At 37.4% G+C, this 22,993-nt stretch overlaps 1 protein-coding gene across 2 annotated transcripts in view; it reads left to right on the forward strand.

Moving 5' to 3' along the window:
- The window catches only part of gch1 (GTP cyclohydrolase 1), a 55,716-nt gene that overhangs the window by 23,913 nt on the left and 8,810 nt on the right, over nt 1-22,993 (forward strand). The window lies entirely within an intron of this gene.

Consider the following 22,993-nt stretch of genomic DNA (forward strand, 5'->3'; position numbering starts at 1 on the left):
GGGCCAAAGTTTGCCCACGCCTTATCTAGCTTAATATCCGTAATTCTGTTGTGAGTAATTAATGTAATAAAATGGATTTCGGTAGGGAGAAATAAGCAAAAGGAAGGAAGGAACAAAGCAAGCAAGCTTTGAGATTGAAGCAAGTCATAGTCCCACTTTATTCTGCGTTGATCAGACCTCGTTGGGAATAAAATCTTGTGTCCAGTTCTGGGTAAACAATTTATTTATTTACAGTACAGTAGAGTCTCACTTATCCAACACTCGCTTATCCAACGTTCTGGATTATCCAACACATTTTTGTAGTCAATGTTTTCAATACATTGTGATATTTTGGTGCTAAATTCGTAAATACAGTTATTACTACATAGCATTACTGCGTATTGAACTACTTTTTCTGTAAAATTTGTTGTATAACATGATGTTTTGGTGCTTAATTTGTAAAATCATAACCTAACTTGATGTTTAATAGGCTTTTCCTTAATCCCTCCTTATTATCCAACATATTCGCTTATCCAACATTCTGCTGGCCCGTTTATGTTGGATAAGTGAGACTCTACTGTATTTATATTCCACCCTTCTCACCCCAAAGGGGACTCACGGCGGATCACAATGTACACATACATGGCAAACATTCAATGCCATATGAACATACAGACAGAGACAAGGACAGACACAGAGGCAATGTAACATTCTCCAGCTTCCAGCTTACTGAGGATATGCTCGATTTCGGCCACAGAGGGAGCAGCTGCTTCATCATCCACTGTGACACCGAGTCCTTGATGGATACTTCCTCATTCCAAACGCTGCTGGACGATTTTTATGGTGTCGTTAATTAGTTAAATTAACCTCTCCTCATAAGCAGTATCTAAATTTCTTACTTGATAGATGCAACTATCTTTCGGGTTGCTTAGGTCAACAATGAGCAGGGCTATTTTTTTAATAGTTGGGTGCTCACTCCGACACAGGCTGGTTTCAAGAAAGATATTGGGGAGGTGAAAAGTGGCCAGAGAAGGAATTGTATGGTTTTGGGCATGGCCCCATGTAAGCCGCCCCGAGTCCCCGTTGGGGAGATGGTGGCAGGGTATAAATAAAGTATTATTATTATTATTATTATTATTATTATTATTATTATTAATACCAAAATGGTCAAAGTTCTGGAAAACGTGAATGTGGATGAGGAGTTGGGTATGTTTAACTTGTAGAAGAGAAAGTTAATGTAATAGCCATGTTTTGATATTTGAAAGGTTGTCAACAAAGCAAGCTTGTTATTTTTGCTACTCTAGATCCTAGTAGACATTGCAATGGATTCAAACTTCAGGAAGAGAGATGATGATGATGATGATGATGATAATGATAATGATAATGATAATGATAATGATAATAATAACAGATGTTTGAGGGTCAGGTTTTATCCATTCTCTCTCAGTGTTTATACCACATTTTTTTAGGTTAGTTTTAAGCCCATCTTTACATTTATTTTTTTGTCCACTTACATTAAAAACGTGCCTCGTTAAAATATATTTCTACCCCAGCTGCCAGTTAAAGGTCTGCTAAATAGTGAAAATTTGAAAGGTGAAGCTTTTTAAAAAGGTTTTGATTGTAATTACAGTAGAGTCTCACTTATCCAACACTCGCTTATCCAACGTTCTGGATTATGCAACGCATTTTTGTAGTCAATGTTTTCAATACATCGTGATATTTTGGTGCTAAATTCGTAAATACAATAATTACTACATAACATTACTGCGTATTTAACTACTTTTTCTGTCAAATTTGTTGTCTAACATGATGTTTTGGTGCTTAATTTGTAAAATCATAACCTAATTTGATGTATAATAGACTTTTCCTTAATCCCTCCTTATTATCCAACATATTCGCTTATCCAACGTTCTGCCGGCCTGTTTATGTTGGATAAGTGAGACTCTACTGTATGTCTATTTTAACTGAATTGTTTTGCTTTGCTACAATGTTTATTTATTTATCTTATTTCCAATATTTCTATCCCACTCTTCTCACCCGGAGGGACTCAGGACTCAGGACTCATGTACAATTGGCAGCAATTCGATGCCGACACGTCATTAAAAACAAACGGCATATAAAATCTATTACAAACAGTTAAATACAGTATAAAATATAAAACATATGGTTAAAATCCATTCATCCAATATCCTCGTGCTTTATCCATACATCAGTCTGGGTCGTCTTTGTCGTTGTTTATTATGCCTGTTGTGTTAAATTGTTGTATGTTGGTTTTGAGAATTGATTGTTTTACACACATGTTGGAAACCACCCTGAGTCCTCTCAAGGAGATAGAACGGTATATAAATAAAAGTATTATTATTATTATTATTATTATTATTATTATTATTATTATTATTATTATTATTATCAACACAATGACGTTGTATGGCACAGCAAACAAGATAGATATGCTGGATTTCGTTTCGCAAAACCACAAGTCGAACACTTCCCAAGTGTCTAGGACTGTGTGATGTATTTTCTGATGATGTGTGCAGATCCCAGTAGGGTGGCCTTTTGCAGTTGGCAGATGGTGATTTTGTCAATGTCTATTGTTTCCAAATGCCGGCTGAGATCTTTTGGCACGGCACCCAGTGTGCCCATCACCACCGGGACCACCTGCACTGGTTTCTGCCAGAGTCTTTGAAGTTCAATCTTGAGGTCCTGATAGCGGCTGAGTTTTTCCTGTTGTTTTTCATCTATGCGACTGTCACCTGGGATGGCAACATCAATGATCCAAACCTTGTTCTTTTCCACAACTGTGATGTCTGGTGTGTTGTGTTCCAGAACTTTGTCAGTCTGGATTCGGAAGTCCCACAGTATCTTTGCGTGCTCATTTTCCAATACTTTTGCAGGTTTGTGATCCCACCAGTTCTTTGTGGCTGGGAGGTGGTACTTGAGGCATAAGTTCCAATGAATCATTTGGGCCACATAGTTGTGCCTCTGTTTGTAGTCTGTCTGTGCGATTTTCTTACAGCAGCTGAGGATATGATCAATGGTTTCGTCGGTTTCCTTGCACAGTCTGCATTTTGGGTCATCAGCTGATGTTTCGATCTTGGCCTTAATTGCCTTTGTCCTGATGGCTTGCTCCTGGGCTGCAAGGATCAGGCCTTCTGTCTCCTTCTTCAGGGTCCCATTTGTGAGCCATAGCCAGGTCTTCTCCTTATCAGCTTTTCCTTCAATTTTGTCAAGGAACTTTCCATGCAATGTTTTGTTGTGCCAGCTGTCAGCTCTAGTTTGTAGTGCGGTTTTCTTGTACTGGTTTTTTGTCTGCTGTGTTTTGAGGAGTTTCTGATTTTTGACTTCAATCAAAGCAGGTTCTTCACTTTGCTTGATATATTCTGCCAGGGATTATTATTATTATTATTATTATTATTATTATTATTGTTATTGTTCCACCCTTCTCCCCATGGGGACTCAGAGCAGATTACAGTATAAACTGATCAAGGCAAACATTCAATGCCTTGTTCACTTCACTTCACTTCACTTTATTTCTTAATTAGTCGCTCTCCACCAGAGTGCTCCGAGAGACTTACAATTTAAAATATCATTCCACAATATAAAAACATTCAACATAAAAACATTCAACAGTGACTATTTGGCAAATTAGATCTGATTTACTTAAATGCACAGCCAAACAGCCAAGTCTTGAGCGCTTTTACAAAAGGTCGCAACTCCGACATTGCTCTAACATATGGAGGCAATGAGTTTTTTTGTTGCAATACAATGAGACACAAATACACAAACAAAGGCAAAGGCTTCTCCTTTCATTTCCGGCTCTGGAGACGGTGCTCATCTCTGGCTCTTGGGGAGATACTCGTCTCCATTTCCAAGCCGAGGAGCCTGAATTGTCCCCTCCTGACTGTGTGACAAGCAAGACTACTTGGAGCGTCCTTTTCATGCCTTTGCATGTTTTTGAACTGCTAGGTTGGCAGGAACTAGGGCTAACAGTGGGAGCTCACCCCGTCCTGCTGATTTGAACTCCCAACCTTCAGCTCAGCAGTTCAGTAGCACAAAGGTTTAACCCATTGCACCATTGATTCAATTTCCAGAAAAACTTTCTATGGTTAAGAGCTGTTTGGCAGTGGAAAGCACTGCTGCTTGAGAGTCCAGTGGAGTCTCCTTCTCTGGAGGTTTTTAAGCAGAAGCTGGCTGGCCTTCTCTCAGGAGGGCTTTGATTGTGTGTTCCTGCATGGAAGAAAGGGGTTAGACTGAATTTTAACTCTATGGTTCTACATATTGTGGGGTTGCTGTGAGTTTTTTGGGCTGTATGGCCATGTTCCTGATGTTTCGCCTGCATCTGTGGCTGGCATCTTCAGAGGTTCTGTTGGCAGTGAAGCATGTGGGATATATACCATATATACTTGAGTATAAGCCGACCCGAATATAAGCCGAGGCACCTAATTCTACCACAAAAAACTGGGAAAACATTGACTCCAGTTTTATTTTATACCAATAAAATTACATTAATTGAGGCATCAGTAGTTTAAATGTTTTTGAATCTTTACCTCAAACTGTAATTTAAGATATGACTGTTCAACTCTGATTAAATCATTATTTTCATCTTCAATGTAAATGCGCTTATGTATCCTTTTAATAATAATAGAGTGAAATAATAAATGTAGTAATAATAATAATCATCAATGTAGTAAAATAATAAATGTAATAATAAAGAGAGTAAAATAATAAATGTATTAATAATAATAAAAGTAGAGTAAAATAAATGTAAAAGTAACAGCAATAATAGAATAAAATAATAAATATATTAATAATAATTAATAGAGTAAAGTAATAAATGTATTAATAATAATAGAAATAGAGTAAAATAAATGTAAAAGTAACAACAATAATAGAATAAAATAATAAATATATTAATAATAATTAATAGAGTAAAATAATAAATGTAACAATACCAATAATAATAGAGAAAAATAATAAGTGTAATAATAATTAATAGAGTAAAATAATAAATGTAACAATACCAATAATAATAGAAAAATAATAAATGTAATAATAATAATTAATAGAGTAAAATAATAAATATAACAATACCAATAATAATAGAGAAAAATAATAAATATACCATATATACTTGAGTATAATAAATGTAACAATACCAATAATAATAATAGAGAAAAATAATAAATGTAATAATAATTAATAGAGTAAAATAATAAATGTAACAATACCAATAATAATAGAGAAAAATAATATATGTAATAATAATAATAATAATTAATAGAGTAAAATAATAAATATAACAATACCAATAATAATAGAGAAAAATAATAAATATACCATATATACTTGAGTATAATAAATGTAACAATACCAATAATAATAGAGAAAAATAATAAATGTAATAATAATTAATAGAGTAAAATAATAAATGTAACAATACCAATAATAATAGAGAAAAATAATATAATAATAATAATAATAATTAATAGAGTAAAATAATAAATATAACAATACCAATAATAATAGAGAAAAATAATAAATATACCATATATACTTGAGTATAAGCTGACCTGAATATAAGCCCACCAGGACCCTCACCCGAGTATAAGCCGAGGAGGTTTTTTTTTAGTCCTAATAAAGGGCTGAAAAACTAGGCTTATACTCGAGTATATACAGTATATATATCTGTGGAATAATGTCCAGGGTGGAAGAAAGAAGCCTATATATTGTTGTTCTTGGCTGTCAAATTGGCTTTGTCTCACGCTGACTCTGTGAATGAGCGCATTCCAAGAATCTCATGTCTTGCAAATGCAATGTGGCTTTTCTATACTTTTACTTTCTACTTTTATGAGCGTTGCTGCCTTTACCACAAAGTCTCATGATGTGTCCAAAGTATTATAGCAGGGGTCCCCAAACTTTTTAAACAGGGGGCCAGTTCACGATCCTTTGGACTGTTGGAGGGCCGGACTATAGTTGGCCACCGAGCAATAATAAATAAATAAATAAATAAATGAGGATTGGAAGAGATCCCTTGAGCCATTGAGTCTAATCCCCTTCTGCCTTAGTGCACAAAAGGAACAAGCAAAGCACCCCTGACAGATGGCCTCCCAGCCTCAAAGTTAATAATAATAATAATAATAATAATAATAATAATAATAATAATAATAATAGACCCCTGGGCCATTGAGTCCAATCCCCTTCTGCCTTTATGCACTGAAAGAACAAGCAAAGCACCCCTGACGGATGGCCTCCCAGCCTCAATGTCAATAACAATAATAATAATAATAACTGCAAAAGGCCACCCTACTGGGATCTGCGCGCATCATCCGAAAATATATCACACAGTCCTAGACCCTTGGGAAGTGTTTGACTTGTGATTTTGTGAAACGAAATCCAGCATATCTACATTGTTTGCTTTGTCATACAATAAAATAATAATAATAATAATAATAATAATAATAATAATAATAATAATAATAGACCCTTGGGCCATTGAGTCCAACCCCCTTCTGCCTTTGTGCACTGAAAGAACAAGCAAAGCACCCCTGACAGATGGCCTCCCAGCCTCAATGTTAACAACAACAACAACAACAACAACAACAACAATAGACCCTTGGGCCATTGAGTCCAACCCCCTTCTGCCTCTGTGCACCAAAAGCACAAGCAAAGAACCCCTGACAGATGGCCTCCCAGCCTCAATATTAATATTAATAATAAGGGTTGTAAGAGAAGAAGAGACCCCTTGGGTCATTTAGCCCAACCCCCTTCTGCCCTTGTGCCGTGGGGGCCGGATTAATGGCTTCGATGGGCCGCATCCGGCCCCCGGGCCTTAGTTTGGGGACCCCTGTATTATAGCCTTCTGGTGCTGCTCCATTGTAGAATGAAAGCAGTTTGACACCGCTTTAACTGCCATGGCTCAATGCTACGAGAGTTGTAGTTTGGTGTGATACCATCAGTACTTTGCAGAGAAGGCCAATGACATTGTCAAACTGCAATTCCCATGTGCATTGAGCCATAACACTTACAGTGGTGTTAAACTGCACTCTTAGTTCTGATAATTTCGGTTAGTGCTTCTAATTCAGGTCCCATCTACACTGCCATTATAATGCAGATTGAACTGGATTATATGGCAGTGTAGACTCATATACCGTATATACTTGAATATAAGCCGACCCAAATAGAAGCCCAGGCACCTAATTTTACCACACACAAAAAACTGGGAAAACATTGACTCCAGTATAAGCCGAGGGTGGGAAATTTCAGAAATAAAAAGAGATACCAAAAAATTTCATTAATTGAGGCATCAGTAGGTTAAATGTTTTTGAATACAGTAGAGTCTCACTTATCCAACACTAGCTTATCCAACGTTCTGGATTATCCAACGCATTTTTGTAGTCAATGTTTTCAATACATCGTGATATTTTGGGGCTAAATTCGTAAATACAGTAGAGTTTCACTTATCCAACACTCGCTTATCCAACATTCTGGATTATCCAACGCATTTTTGTAGTCAATGTTTTCAATATATTGTGATATTTTGGTGCTAAATTTGTAAATACAGTAATTACTAGATAGCATTACTGCGTACTGATCTACTTTTTCTGTCAAATTTGTTGTATAACATGATGTTTTGGTGCTTAATTTGTAAAATCATAACCTAATTTGATGTTTAATAGGCTTTTCCTTAATGCCTCCTTATTATCCAACATATTCACTTATCCAACGTTCTGCCGGCCCGCTTATGTTGGATAAGTGAGACTCTACTGTACAGTAATTCCTACATAGCATTACTGTGTATTGAACTACTTTTTCTGTCAAATTTGTTGTATAACATGATGTTTTGGTGCTTAATTTGTAAAATCATAACCTAATTTGATGTTTAATAGGCGTTTCCTTGATCTCTCCTTATTATCCAACACATTTGCTTATCCAACGTTCTGCCGGCCCGTTTACTTTGGATAAGCGAGACTCTACTGTATTTACATCAAGCTTTAATTTAAGATAAGACTGTCCAATTCTGATCAAATCATTATTCTCATCTTCTTCAATGTAAATGTGCTTATGTATCCTTTTAATAATAGTGTAAAATAATACATGTAATAATAATAATAAATATGGGAAAATAATACATGTAATAATAAATAGAGTAGAATAATAAATGTAATAATAATAAGATCAGTTGAATAATAAATGTATTAATAATAATAATAATAATAATAGAGTAAAATAAATGTAATAGTTGCAACAATAATAGAGTAGAATAATAAATGTAATAATAATAGAGAAAAATAATAAATGTAATAATACCAATAATAATAGAGAAAAATACTAAATGTACCATGTATTCTCGAGTATAAGCTGACCCAAATATAAGCCAACCAGGATCCTCACCCGAGTATAAGCCGAGGGGGGCTTTTTCAGTCCTAAAAAAAGGGCTGAAAAACTAGGCTTATACTCGAGTATATACAGTAATCCAGTTCAATGTACAGTAGAGTCTCGCTTATCCGACCTTCGCTTATCCAACATTCTGTATTATCCATTGCAGTTTGCCTTTTAGTAGTCGATGTTTATGTAGTCAGTGTTTTCAATACATTGTGATGTTTTGGTGCTAAATTTGTAAATACAGCAATTACTACATAACGTTACCATGTATTGAACTGGTTTTTCTGTCGTGATGTTTTGGTGCTTAATTTGTAAGATCATAATGTAATTTGGCGTTTAATAGGCTTTTCCTTAGTCCCTCCTTATTATCCAACATTATTGCATATCCAAGGTTCTGCCGGCCTGTTTATGTTGGATAAGCGAGACTCTACTGTAGTTCAATCTGCAATATATGAGTCTACATTGACCATATAATCCAGTTCAAACTGCATTATACAGCAGTGTAGATGGGGCTTCTGACTTTATTTGCTCTCAGATCTCTTTATTGGTCTTTTTGATAGTCCATGGTATTTGTAAAACTTTCCTCCATCAGAAAATGGAAATATAAAGGCAGGATTTTTTCTGAATTCAGTGGAAATATAAAGACAGGAATTTTTCTGAATTTAGTGGAAATATAAAGGCAGGAATTTTTCTGAATTTAGTGGAAATATAAAGGCAGGATTTTTTCTGAATTTAGTGGAAATATAAAGGCAGGATTTCTTCTGAATTTAGTGGAAATATAAAGGCAGGATTTTTTCTGAATTTAGTGGAAATATAAAGGCAGGATTTCGTCTGAATTTAGTGGAAATATAAAGGCAGGATTTTTTCTGAATTTAGTGGAAATATAAAGGCAGGATTTTTCTGAATTTAGTGGAAATATAAAGGCAGGATTTTTTCTGAATTTAGTGGAAATATAAAGGCAGGATTTTTTCTGAATTTAGTGGAAATATAAAGGCAGGATTTTTTCTGAATTTAGTGGAAATATAAAGGCAGGATTTTTCTGAATTTAGTGGAAATATAAAGGCAGGATTTTTCTGAATTTAGTGGAAATATAAAGGCAGGATTTTTCTGAATTTAGTGGAAATATAAAGGCAGGATTTCTTCTGAATTTAGTGGAAATATAAAGGCAGGATTTTTTTCTGAATTTAGTGGAAATATAAAGGCAGGATTTTTCTGAATTTAGTGGAAATATAAAGGCAGGATTTCTTCTGAATTTAGTGGAAATATAAAGGCAGGATTTTTTCTGAATTTAGTGGAAATATAAAGGCAGGATTTTTTCTGAATTTAGTGGAAATATAAAGGCAGGATTTTTTCTGAATTTAGTGGAAATATAAAGCTAGGAATTTTTCTGAATTTAGTGGAAATATAAAGGCAGGATTTCTTCTGAATTTAGTGGAAATATAAAGGCAGGATTTCTTCTGAATTTAGTGGAAATATAAAGGCAGGATTTTTCTGAATTTAGTGGAAATATAAAGGCAGGATTTTTTCTGAATTTAGTGGAAATATAAAGGCAGGATTTTTTCTGAATTTAGTGGAAATATAAAGGCAGGATTTCCTCTGAATTTAGTGGAAATATAAAGGCAGGATTTCCTCTGAATTTAGTGGAAATATAAAGGCAGGATTTTTTCTGAATTTAGTGGAAATATAAAGGCAGGATTTTTTTCTGAATTTAGGGTTCAGTTACAGATACACACATATATGAATCTTATGATTACCTGTCAATCAGATAAATAAATTGTTGGGTTGTTGTATGTCTTTCGGGCTGTGTGGCCATGTTCCAGAAGCATTCTCTCCTGACATTTCGCCCACATCTATGGCAGGCATCCTCAGAGGTTGTGAGGTATAAATTGTATAAATAAATTGTTGTTGCTCTTGGTAGAAACAATACCAGAAGAGCACATACAAGTGGTATGGAAGGAGCACAAGAGAGCCAAAAAATAGCATTTTTCTCGGGCATTGGCTCATGCTATGATGACAGAGAAATGCCACTTCTTACACACTAAACTTTCCATTCTCCGTCTGTATCGATACGGTCTGCGTTTATTACGTCGTGTCTCCAGCGACCTTTTGCTGCAGCCGGTATCTCGATTAAATCTGACTCTCTGCATTTCTTTGTAACCTGCGGGGATCAAATCCGACGCCTGAGCGTCACCGGCGAATCTAAAGTCATTATGATTCACTTTTGGGAAACTTTAAAAAGAAACTAATCGGTTTCATAAATACCACTTCGCCCGGAGGCAGAGCCCTGTTGTAATCGGATGTTGTTAGATGTTCTCTCGGGAAACAAATATGAAAAAAGAGAGAAATGGATGTTTAAACAAAGCCTAGTCTTTAAATACCATGGATTTCTAGAGATGGAACAACAAGAGGTCATCTAGTCTAAACTGCTGGCGATGCAAGAAATTCCCAGCTCAGTTCTGGATATGCCCAAAAAAATTATTCGATATTGCTTGGACTCAAACCAGTTTTTATATATCTATATCTATATCTACAGTAGAGTCTCACTTACCCAAGCCTCGCTTATCCAAGCCTCTGGATTATCCAAGCCATTTTTGTAGTCAATGTTTTCAATATATCGTGATATTTTAGTGCTAAATTCGTAAATACAGTAATTACAACATAACATTACTGCCTATTGAACTACTTTTTCTGTCAAATTTGTTGTATAACATGATGTTTTGGTGCTTAATTTGTAAAATCATAACCTAATTTGATGTTTAATAGGCATCCTTAATCCCTCCTTATTATCCAAGATATTCGCTTATCCAAGCTTCTGCCGGCCCGTTTAGCTTGGATAAGTGAGACTCTACTGTATACAGTAGAGTCTCACTTATCCAACACTCGCTTAGCCAACGTTCTGGATTATCCAACACATTTTTGTAGTCAATGTTTTCAATACATTGTGATATTTTGGTGCTAAATTCGTAAATACAGTAATTACTACATAGTATTACTGAGTATTGAACTACTTTTTCTGTCAAATTTGTTGTATAACATGATGTTTTGGTGCTTAATTTGTAAAATCATAACCTAATTTGATGTTTAATAGGCATCCTTATTCCCTCCTTATTATCCAAGATATTCGCTTATCCAAGCTTCTGCCGGCCCGTTTAGCTTGGATAAGTGAGACTCTACTGTATATTTATATGAGCCTCTTTTACAGTTTTTAATGAAAGAGTTTATTTTTGTCTCATCATCATTTGGACAGAAGTGCATTTGGGAAGCCCCTTCTACACTGCCATATAAAATCCAGATCTGCTTCGAATTGGATTATATGACAGTGTAGACTCATATAATCCAGTTCAAAGCAGATAATGTGGATTATCTGCTTTGATAATCTGGATTATATGGCAGGGTAGAGGGATGGAGACAGGGCCTTTTTGGTGGCGGCTTCGAATTTGTGGAATTTTCTTTTTCCAGAGCCATTCCACACAGTAGAATTAATGCAGTTTGATGTCATCGCTTTGACTGCCACAACCCAATGCTATGGGATGGTGGGAGTTGTAGTTTTATAGGATCTTTAGCCTTCTCTGCCAAAGAGTGCTGATGTCTCACCAAACTACAACTCCCAGGATTCAGTTTGACCCCATTGGCAGTGCCATGGCTCATTGCTATGGAATTGTGGGAGTTGTAGTTTTACAGGACCTTTAGCTTTCTTTGCCAAAGAATGCTGATGTCTCACCAAACTACAACTCCCAGGATTCAGTTTGACCCCATTGGAAGTGCCATGGCTCATTGCTATGGAATCATGGGAGTTGTAGTTTTACAGGATCTTTAGCCTTCTCTGCCAAAGAGTGCTGGTGCATCACCGAACTACAACTCCCAGGATTCAGTTTGACCCCACTAGAAGTGCCATGGCTCATTGCTATGGAATTGTGGGAGTTGTAGTTTAACGAAGTCTTAGCTTCACTAAACTACAACTCCCAGGATCCCATAGCCTTGAGCCATGACAGTTCAAGCGAGGTCAAACCGCATTCACACTAAACTGTAGAGCCAGTCTAAGAGCCTGAGATTTTGATTACGAAACGCCGAGTACATAGAGATGCAGTCTTAATCTTGGCATTAGTTGATCAGTCTTTCAATTAAGCAGATTTAAATCTTAGAGACCTGGATCATGCTAAACCAGCTGAAGTTGTTGCCGAGGACAGCAGATTTGAGCCAAATTGGATGAGATGTGTTGGTGGAGTCTCCTTCTTTGGAGGTTTTTAAGCAGAGACTGGATGGCCATCTGTCTGGGGTGCTTTGATTGTGTCTTCATGGCAGACTGGATAGTCCTCGAGGTCCCTTCCAACTCTTTGAATCTATGATTGTAGTTTTGTGAGACACCAGCCCACTTTAGCAGTGAAGGCTAAAGACCTTGCAAAACTATAGGATTCTATAGCATTGAGCTATGCCAATTAAAGTGATGTCAAACTGCATTCATTCTACAGTCATTGACGTTGTTCCACCTGCCCAATCTAGATGCTCACGGCATTTGATAACTGACTTCCCTTGTGGATATTGGTATAATAATACAGAACAATATAATCTCTAACATCAGGACAGTACATAAAGAGCAACACTCTGAAAACAGGGAAATTGGAAATTCCGGAAAGGAAAAAATCAGGGCCAGCTAACACCTCCCAACAGAAGATTTCCCCCAGGGAGGAAGCAACCAGGCTTTGAAGCTGCAAGGCCATTAAATGCTAATCAAGGTGACTAATTGCATCATTCATACCTACCGCTCCGAGACTATTAATGGCTATTCAACCTGGCCATCCAAGGATTCCACAAGGTAGAAAGCGGCCAGGCTTGCAAGCAGCAAGGCTATTCAGATTGCAGAGATCTGGTGCAATGCCACCTTTTTTTGATTGTCTCTGCGTGAGCAAACATTGCAGCCAGGTAACTCTCTCTTTGTCACCCATGACAGTGTTTTTCATCCACCCACAAGGGATTTGTCATTTCAGATCCCATTATCAGCCTCGTCGGCTCCGGGTCTTGCTGGTCAGGTCAATCGATGGCGTTGCATTACGGTATTTGCCCGACAATTATCTCCAAATGGCACAGACGTAGCAAGGATGTTAAACTGAGAATTATCCCACGCGTCTGATGGCCTTCTTCCTGCCAGAGAAACGTGTTGTTTTCTTTCTGCCTCTTTGCTGATCAATACGTCGCTTGCTTGCGTGAAGCGATCAGAAGAGGTTTGTGGGGTCAACAAAGAGCTGCCTGTGAATGCCAGATGAAGTTGGTGCCATTGATGAATTGGCCTTCTTATCTACGAAGGTAATGCCTCCACCTTCGTTACTTGGGTTTGGATGGAAATATTTTAATAAATCAAACGCAGAAATAATCCTTAGAATGTGCTCTTTAATGACCACTATTCACATTTCCACATAATCACCAGACAATTGGATACATTTCTGCCAACGATGAACAAGTTTTCTGAAGTTGTCACGAAAGAAGTCTACACTCTGTTTCCGCAACCAGCGTCTCGCAGTCCCCATTGTGCACAGATCTTCCGATAGCCAAGCAAAGCAATAATGTGACCCACACGTTCTTGTGAAATGCCGATTATGCTTGAAATTTCTCTCTGAGTGATACGACGATCGTCCTGAATCAATCTGTCCCTACAGATGTCCCAATCCTCAAACACTCTCTGCCTCATTTGGGAAAATGCTACACTCACAGATTGTTATATAAAACTATGCAGCTCCTTTCTAGCTATGTCTCTAAACAACAAATCTAAATGAAAACACAGATAGACAAATAAAACACACACGGGACAGAAATCTTAAGCCACTTGTTTTGTTTTTGTTTTATAAATATTTTTATTGAAGTTTTATAAAACAAAAATAAAGAAATATAAAAAATATAAGGTAAAATTTTGGTACATTGAAAGTGGGGGAACACTGATTTATATAGAAAAGTAGGGGGGGGAAAAGAGGATAAGGAAAAAGAGAAAAAAAGGGAAAAAGAAAAAAAAAGAATATATATATATATACACACACAGTAGAGTCTCACTTATCCAACATAAACGGGCCGGCAGAACGTTGGATAAGCGAATATGTTGGATAATAAGGAGAGATTAAGGAAAAGCCTATTAAACATCAAATTAGGTTATGATTTTACAAATTAAGCACCAAAACATCATGTTATACAACAAATTTGACAGAAAAAGTACTTCAATACGCAGTAATGCTATGTAGAAATTACTGTATTTACGAATTTAGCACCAAAATATCACGATATATTGAAAACACTGACTACAAAAATGCCTTGGATAATCCAGAATGTTGGATAAGCGAGTGTTGGATAAGTGAGACTCTATATATAGTTGACTTCCATCTCTCTTTTGCTGGTTCTTGAGTTCTTTTTGTCTTAATGTCTCACTGTAATAACACTGCTTCTCCTTCGAGTCCTTCTATCCTTTGGATTGAGTAACTTCCAACAAATGAAATCTAATTGCATGTGTTTTAAATAGTCGTTTACTAGGTCCCAATTAGTTTCCTTCTTTGGCAGACCCTGATTTGGTGATAACCAATAGGTCAGTCTGTCCATGTTCATAATCTCTAGAACTTTGTTTAACCAGTCCTCCTTTTTCGGTATCTCTCTCTGTCTCCAAATCCTGGCATAGACAATCCTAGCCGCCGTGACCTGATAGTTGAACAAAATCTCTTTATTTTTATCGTTTCCTATATCTAGCATGCCGAATAGGAAAAATTCAGGCTCTCTTTGGATTTTTTATTTTTTATATTGTTTGTATGGCTTCATTAATTTCTTTCCAATACTGTTGTGCTTTCGGACAAGGTATGAAAAAAGTGCCTATCTGTTGTTCACATTTCCAACATTTGTTGGATGCGTACTTATGGCATTTAGAGGTTCCAGTCACCTTTTTCCTACCAAAATCAGAAGCTGAGGCCCCTTCCTACAGCTGTATAAAACCCACATTAAACTGAATCATATGTCAAGTGGATTCAGATAACCCAGTTCAAAGCAGATATTGTGGATTATCTGCCTTGATATTCTAGGTCAGGGGTCCCCAAACTAAGGCCCGGGGGCCGGATATGGCCCTCCAAGGTCATTTATCTGGCCCCCGCCCTCATTTTTATAATATAATATTTTAATATCAGTTTTAATAATATAATATATTGTATATATATTTATTTATTTATTTATTTATTTGCGACATTTATATCCCGCCCTTCTCACCCCGAAGGGGACTCAGGGCAGTTTACAAGTATATATATACATACAATATATTATATTATACGACTAATATTGCAATATTATTACCGTGTTTCCCCGAAAATAAGACAGTGTCTTATATTAATTTTTGCTCCCAAAGATGCTCTAGGTCCTATTTTCAGGGGATGTCTTATTTTTCCATGAAGAAAAATTCACATTTATTGTTGAACAAAAAAATGAACATTTATTATATACTGTACAGTAATTGTCATCACAAACCAGCATAACCAGACAAACTGTGCATCCTGTCAAAAATTTGTTACTACCAATATTTCCATGTACAATACTCTATGGTACGTACATTTACCGATCCTGGATGTTCTGGTGTTCTGTTTGGCGGGCATGCTTCCAAACAAAAACTTTGCTAGGTCTTATTTTCGGGGGAGGCCTTATATTTAGCAATTCAGCAAAATCTCTGCTAGGTCTTATTTTCTGGAGATGTCTTATTTTAGGGGAAACAGGGTAGTAATATTGCATCTATATATATAAAAGGGTAATGAAATTTCAGCCTAGGACAAAACAACAAAACTAAACATCCCAGAAACACTAAACTTGGCAGCACAACCCCTCATCCATGCCTCTATGTTCATACAACAAAAAGCTCCAGCTACTCCAGAAAACGGCCAGGCTTTGAGACTGCAAGGCTATTCACTGCTATTCCACCTGGCCAACAAAGGATTCCCATAAGCCACAGCAACGCGTGGCTCGGCAAAGCTAGTGTAATATAAATATACAATTATAATAGTGAATTATAATTATTACTACATTGTATTACATCATAATATTATTATTAATATTACATGTATATACAATGAATTATAATATAAGTATAGTATAATATTATTATATATTATTATATCATTAAATTGATACAGGAGACATGGTGGAAAGTCTTCCTGGCCCCATCTTCTTCATTCTGGTCCAGAATGGCAGTTAGATCTTAGGGAGTTGGGGGAATATTACATACAATATAATAATAATAATATATTATTATTATATGTAATATTATATTATATTATAATAATATAATATAATATTACATATAATATTGATAAAAATATTATAATGTTATACAATATAATACTAATAATACCATATAACAATTTTAATTATATATTATATATTACATATAATATTACAGTATAGTGGTATAGTTCAATATAGTAATATATAATGCTAATATTGTGCTATGCTAATAATATAATACATTGTATGTACATACAGCTGCTCTGAGTCCCCTTCAGGGTGAGAAGGGTGGGATATAAAGGTAGTAAATAAATAATTACTTTTATACTTAGGCTCGCCCAAAGTCTAAAATGACTTGAAGGGACACAACAACAACAATCCTAATTAACTTGACTATCTCATTGGCCAATAGCAGGCCCACACTTTCAATTGAAATCCTGATACGTTTATTTTGGTTAAAAAAAATCATTTTTAAATATTGTATTGTTCTTTAATTGTTATTGTTGTATTGCACTACAAATAAGACATATGCAGTGTGCATAGGAATTTGTTTGTAATTTTTTTTCCAAATGATAATTCGGCCCCTCAACAGTCTGAAGGATTGTAGACCGGCCCTCGGCTTTAAATGTTTGAGGACCCCTGATCTAGGTTATGTGGCTGTGTTGAAGGGCCCTGAGTTTTGGCTAAAACTGGGTTCCTTTTTGGCAATCTTTGGCAAACCAAACCTTGTCCTGCAGAGCCTCAGAAATTTCCATCGCGTACTTCCACTTCGGATTTCAGGTTACTCAGGCTGTTGGTATCTGAAGACCATAATCTCTCCTAATAGGATTTCTCTGATGTGTTTGGGTTTGTTGTACACCGAGGGCATGACCCTGGGAAAGCAAACAAACACTTTCTGTCTCTGGATTTTTTTTCCCTGTGGTTAAACTTCAAATCCTTAATTGGATCAGTGCGCAATTTTGCAAATACCTCACCTGACTCTCGCCGGCACCACACACAATAGTATTTGCTGGAATGGGTTTTTAAGGAGAGAAAACATATGTATGTATGTGTATGGGGGGAATAAGAGAATTCACCTTTCCACCAAGCAATGGGATCGGCATAGAGAAAAATGTAAACAAGGCACTCCTTTCCACTGCCAAATCGTGACATCGGTGAGTGATCATTTATTTTATTTATTTACAACATTTTTATCCCACCTTTCTCACCCGAGGGGACTCAAGGCGGCTTACAACAACTGGCAAAACTCAATGCCCAAATACAATAAATAAAAATCAACAATACATCTAAACTGATTAACAGTAATTAATAAAAAAACACATTATACAAGCTTAAAATATATAGCTACTCAATTCCATTCTTCCAAGAGTCTTGTACGTAGACCTTAGATCAGACCATGTCAAATGTAATGCAGGATAATAAAAAAACTAGTAATCTAATAATGTAATTTAAATATGTATTCCACATTTCTCCCAATATGAGATTGAAGCTTACAGTAAAGGTTAAAACAAAACAAAGTTAAACCCATATAAAGTAAAGAATTTTAAAAAGAAGCAATCAAACACTGAGGTTACAGGCAGCATTCAATTGATGGCAGTAACAAAAACAAAATCACAATACACAGAACACTTCTTATGAAAGGTGAGCTTTGTTAAGACTGAAAACTATAAATGTGTCTCATTCTTTAGGTTGGCAAATTGGCCAGGCAGGATTGCTCCAGTGACTTTTTGACCCTGCCAGTGGCTGATCCTTTCTTATTCTGCCATTTAACACTTTGCAGCAGGGGTCCCCAAACTAAGGCCCGGGAGCCGGATGCGGCCCTCCAAGGTCATTTACCTGGCCCCCACCCTCAGTTTTATAATATAATATTTTATATCAGTTTTAATAATATAATATATTGTAGATACATATAATATTGATAATCTTATGTTATACAATATAATACTAATAGTAATACCATATAATAATATTAATTATATGTTATATATTACATATTATATAATAGCATAGTGGTATTGTCACAGACAGAACGCCAGCAAGTAAAACAAAACTCAGTTTATTGAGGTTACAGAACTAAAAAACGCCCGTAGGAAACAAAGAACAGGGCAAACACTTGACTTCAGTGTGATAAGTAACAAAAAACAGCTCAGTTTGAGCTTAAACGGTTCAAAGGAATAAACCGGGTTAAACAGAAGTATAATCCGGATTAAATCAAAGTGCTTACTTCAGCCTGGCAAACAATGCAAACAAAAGAGGATCAACAGGAGTCAGAATGTAAACAACAGACTGGTGGCAGATTCCTCTCTGCTACTCAGAAACAGCAGGAGAATAAACCAGGCTTGTTTATCCCTTCCTGCAGCGGACGAAAGCGTGGTCGTAGTCAGGATTCAGTTTGAGGTTCAGCGGTCAACGAAATCTAGGTCCAAGCACAGCGGTCAGGGTAACGGCAGTCAGCGGGGTCCCAATCCGGTCCAGAGGTCTATAGCCAAGCGTAGTCGTCCAGAAATCCAAGAGTCTCACCGATAGCCAGCAGAAGGGATAATCCGGAATCGAAGTCAGTCAGTTCAGCGTCAATCCAGTAAGTAGGTATTGCCCGTCAAAAAGACGACGGAGGTCCAAGCTATTGAGATTAAACACAAGTTGCACAGAGAAAAACCCCGCACAGTTCCTCCCACCGTCAATGCCCAGTGTCCTTGGTAAACTTACGTATCCAGCAATGAACCACACCCGTCTTCAGGAAGTTCCCCAACAAGAGCCCAAGCGTCCGTCCAGATTACCTTGCCCAACGCAATTAGACATTGATCCCAAACCCCATTTTATCCCAGTTCAAGCTCATCATCGCTGTCAGCTGCCATCCCAATTCCAGACGCCCCAACATCATCATCCTCATCAGAGCTTAAGCACCTTTGACTACGCCCCACAGCATCCCCAGCTGTGGATCCCGCTCCATCCCTCCAGCCAGTCCATGGGTCTGATCCTGCAACCCGCCACTCACCTCCCATGCTTTCATTGCCTGTTTCCCCAACACCCAAATCCTCCCTCACGTGAGTCCATTCCATGTCATCCTCCTCCGAGCTGGCCATCTTTTCCTCCAAGCCCTGAGAAAAACCCTCAAATGAGTCCTCATCTGTCGGGTCTGTAAACAAATCCCGGAGCTGTTTTCTTTCACGCTCCTCGAAAGAGTCTGACTCTCGAGGAGTCTTATGACCCCTTCTTCTATTACCGGAGCCCGAAGGCTCAACCATAACAGGTATAGTTCAATATCTATATATATAAAAGGGTGATGGCATCACGGCAGCGGACAAAACAACAAAAGTGAACACCCCACAACCTTGAAAATTGACAGCACAACCCCTCATCCATGCCTCTAGGTTGATACAACAAAAAGAAAAGAAAAATGAAGTCCTAATTAGAGGGAGAGGAATAATTGTTTTTATCCAATTGCTGCCAGTTAGAAGGCTAAGCTCTGCTCACTTGGTCTCCTAGCAAGCCACTCAGCCCAGGGGACTCTTTACCTTAACTACCACCAATTCCTCAATACTTTATTTCCCATACCACCATACTTCGCCACAGCAGCGCGTGGCCGGGCACAGCTAGTAGTAATATATAATGCTAATATTGTGTTATGCTAATAATATAATATATTATATGTACATACAGCTGCTCTGAGTCCCCTTCGGGGTGAGAAGGGTGGGATATAAATGTAGTAAATAAATGCAGTAAATAAATAATTAATTTTAGACTTAGGCTCGGCCAAAGTCTGACATGACTTGAAGGCACACAACAACAACAACAACAATAATCCTAATTAACTTGACTATCTCATTGGCCAGTAGCAGACCCACACTTTCCATTGAAATCCTAATAGGTTTATGTTGGTTAAAATTGTTTTCATTTTTAAATATTGTATTCTTTCGTTGTTGTTGCACTACAAATAAGACATGTGCAGTATGCATAGGAATTTGTTTGTATTTTTTTTTTCAAATGATAATTCGGCCCCTCAACAGTGTGAAGGATTGTGGACCAGCCCTCTGCTTAACAAGTTTGGGGACCCCTGCTTTGCAGAATCTCTCCGATCCTATTTTGTGGTCTTTCGTGAGTTGGCATGGCATGGAGGCAGGTGCAAAAGCTATCCACACTAGCAATAAATGTAATTATTTTGTACTTTTCTCCAAGTTAAAAATGCCCAGCTCCCTAAGCCACTTGTCATAGAGATTCATAGTTTCCAGATCTCTGACCATTTTGGTTGCCTTTCTCCAGACATGTTCCATCTTCTTCTTGAATTGCTTTGCCCAGAACTTGGATGCACGGTTATTCCATGTGAGGTCAGGCCAAACCAGAGGATAATGGGACTAAGACTTCCCTCCATCTAGATGCCAGACCTATACATACAGCTTAGAATCACATTGGCCTTTTTTGCTGCCACATCACACTGTTGGCTCATGTTCAGCTTGTGGTCTACTGAGGCCCCTTCTATACTGGATTCAGTTTCCAAATCCAGATTATTTGCTTTGAATTGGATCATATAGAATCATAGAATCATAGAATAGTAGAGTTGGAAGAGACCTCATGGGCCATCCAGTCCAACCCTATTCTGCCAAGAAGCAGGAAATCACATTCAAAGCACCCCCGACAGATAGCCATCCAGCCTCTGCTTAAAAGCCTCCAAAGAAGGAGCCTCCACCACAGTCCGGGGCAGAGAATTCCATGGCACAGTGTAGAGGCCTCTGGTGGTGCAGCGGATTAAACAGCTGAGCTGCTGAACTTGCTGACTGAAAAGTTGGTGGTTCGAATCCGGGGAGCGGAATGGGCACCCGCTGTTAGCCCCAACTTCTGCCAACCTAGCAGTTCAAAAACATGCAAATGTGAGTAGATCAATAGGTACCGCTCCAGTGGGAAGGTAATGGCACTCCATGGAGTCATCTGATAATGCACATAATAATAATAATAATAATAATAATAATAATAATAATAATAATAATAATAATAATAATAATAAATAAACAGAGGCACAACTATGTGGCCCAAATGATTCATTGGAACCTATGCCTCAAGTATCACCTCCCTGCAGTTAAGAACTGGTGGGATCACAAACCTGCAAAAGTATTGGAAAATGAACACGCAAAGATACTGTGGGACTTCCGAATCCAGACTGACTAAGTTCTGGAACACAACACACCAGACATCACAGTTGTGGAAAAGAACAAGGTTTGGATCATTGATGTTGCCATCTCAGGTGACAGTCGCATTGAAGAAAAACAACAGGAAAAACTCAGCCGCTATCAGGACCTCAAGATTGAACTTCAAAGACTCTGGCAGAAACCAGTGCAGGTGGTCCCAGTGGTGATGGGCACACTGGGAGCCGTGCCAAAAGATCTCAGCCGGCATTTGGAAACAATAGACATTGACAAAATTACGATCTGCCAACTGCAAAAGGCCACCTTACTGGGATCTGCGTACATCATCTGAAAATACATCACACAGTACTAGACACTTGGGAAGTGTTCGACTTGTGATTTTGTGAAACGAAATCCAGCATATCTATCTTGTTTGCTGTGTCATACAACGTCGTTGTGTCAATAATAATAATAATAATACAGAACAACCATGTATGTGCATATACACTCCTGCAAAAATCCCATTGTTGTTCTGTATTCTTATAGATATTTGTGCATTATCAGCGTATTGCATTTCTTGGGATTTTTGCAGAAGTGTATATGCACATACATGGTTGTTCTGGACTCCATGGAGTCATGCCTATGGCCACATGACCTTGGAGGTGTCTACGGACAACGCCTGCTCTTCGGCTTAGAAATGGAGATGAGCACCAACCCACAGAGTCGGACACAACTGGACTTCATGTCAGGGGAAAACCTTTACCTTTAGACACACATAATCCTGTTCAAAATGGATAATGTGCATTCTGAAAGTGTTTTATTTGGCAGTGTAGATCCAGCCTAAGACTCCTAGATGCCTTTTACACGCACTGTTACTAAGCATTACAATTGAACATGGGCAGAATTGACTTAGAAATATGAGTCTTTGAAATCAATGTTCACCTTTATTAAACCCATGTCTGTGTGTGGAATCACATCAAGGAAAGACATTCTAACAGACCAAGCATTTTAATCTTAACAGTGAAGTCTCAAGAGTTTCCCCAAATCCTTTTGACAAATGATCGTCTGTTTAGCAATACTCTTTCCACTTGTATTTTACAGCAACATGCTTTTTTATGTGATCTCTAATTTTAGCTCACGGTTCCAAGCAACTTAACCATAGACCCTTTGCAGTTCTGAGCTCAAGAAAAGCATGTTTCCCATTTAAAGGTTAACTGGAGCAAGCCATTTGCTGCAGGTTTCTCCAACGAGTGGCAAACCTTTTCCCAGCAAAAAATAGATACTGT

This window comes from Anolis carolinensis, chromosome 1 (genome assembly GCF_035594765.1).
Source record: "Anolis carolinensis isolate JA03-04 chromosome 1, rAnoCar3.1.pri, whole genome shotgun sequence".
Lineage (NCBI taxonomy): Eukaryota > Metazoa > Chordata > Lepidosauria > Squamata > Dactyloidae > Anolis > Anolis carolinensis.